Source organism: Elephantulus edwardii, unplaced genomic scaffold (assembly GCF_000299155.1).
Source record: "Elephantulus edwardii isolate Elephantulus edwardi_28Jun2011 unplaced genomic scaffold, EleEdw1.0 scaffold00038, whole genome shotgun sequence".
NCBI classification, from domain to species: Eukaryota; Metazoa; Chordata; class Mammalia; order Macroscelidea; family Macroscelididae; genus Elephantulus; species Elephantulus edwardii.
In genome coordinates this window covers 15,304,969-15,306,549 of record NW_006399788.1, presented here as the reverse complement: position 1 = coordinate 15,306,549, position 1,581 = coordinate 15,304,969, and positions in this window count along the sequence as shown.

The following is a 1,581-nucleotide window of genomic DNA, read 5'->3' as shown; positions in this document are numbered from 1 at the left end:
ATGGAGCAGGAAAGAACAGAGTTCATGGGGTTGCTGTGAGTCGTACTCAACAGCACCTAAAAACAGCAACAATGTCGTTTTATGTTCTTGAAGTGTAGATTTTGGTGAGCTGTTGTAACTGCTCAGTGCTGATAGCCTCTCCACTCAAGAAACAGTGAATCACACATAGAGCAGGTTAGAGAGCAGCTCAGCCCTCAGTTTTAAGACCAAATCTGCTTCTTCAGCTGCATCTCGTGAAAGAGGAAGCTTCTTCCCCTGCTGAAAGAGATTATAAGGAAAACCAAGCTGAGTACCAAAATGTCTTCCTTGGATGACTTGACTTGTTCAGTCTTTTACTGAGTGTGATATTTGAATTTACCTTTTAAGTAAAATTTAAAAAATTTAGTCCCATGGCTATTGAGTTTATTTCTGCTTGTAGCAACCCTCCATCGGCTTTCTGAGCCTTTATGGAATGAGATGACTTTTCCTGTGGAGTGGCTGGTGGTGGACTTGAACTACTGACCTTTTAGCTTGCAGCCCTGTATGTTATTCACTAGGGGAATTGTGAATAGCAAATTCTGTAGTTGAAATGACTATGTGATAGAAATGTGTAATCTTTCTGGTTTTAAGGTGAAGAGTGGCCAAATCATAATAAAAAAAATGTAAGCTAGAGCCTTGAAGAAATCTAAACTTCTCAAGGTGAATTTTAGTTTTGACCCCACCTAATTGCGGTGAATGTGGGACTGTTTCAGAAACAAGGACAGCCGTGCTGTTGCATTCAGATTGCACTTAGCGCTTACTCTGCCAGGCACATGGGATGTGGCATAGGGCAGGAGACTTTATGTGCATTATATTATTTCAGAAATTAAATATCTGCAGGCCTACCATGAATGCTGTGTCAAATAGGATAAAAGCCTTTAGTCTGAGTAGTTTTTAGGGGATTGCATGGCTAACCCAAAAGTTGACGCCCTGCTGGTGGTTTGGATCCACTAGCCGCTCTGCTGGAGAAAGGTGGGCCGTGACCTCTTTAAAGATTTACGGTCTCTGAAAACCGCCAGCAGGTCAGCTATAAATAAGTTCTGACTCTGCAGCCATTGAGTGTAATAGTGAGAGGGACTCATATCAAAGGAATTGACTCAAGATTCAATCAAATCCTGTGGCTTGTATCCTGCCTCATTAACACTGTAGAAGGATTTATGACATAATTAGATCACATGCTAATATGGAGGATAATGACATAATACTGAGAGTTGTGGCCTGACCAAGTTGACACGCGTTTTTGAGGGGACACCGTTCACTTTCCGGTTTTTTCCTCCCTCCCCATCTGTCTTCCTGACGGAGTGTACGTACTTACAGGAGGAAAAGGCCCTGTGCTACATGTGGTGAGCCTGTTAGAAACAATCATCAGTAGGGCAGCAGGGCAGGAGCCAGTTGAGAGTAAAGGGAGATTGCCCAAGAGTTCCAGGGGAAGACCAAGAAGCCTGGAGCTAACGGGCTGTAATGTTTGACCAGCAGGCTCTGTCAGGTTGTCGAGTCGGAACCAACTCATCACTGACCCTCCCGTGGGCTCTTGGAGTCTGTAAAGTGCACGGGGGGAGATTT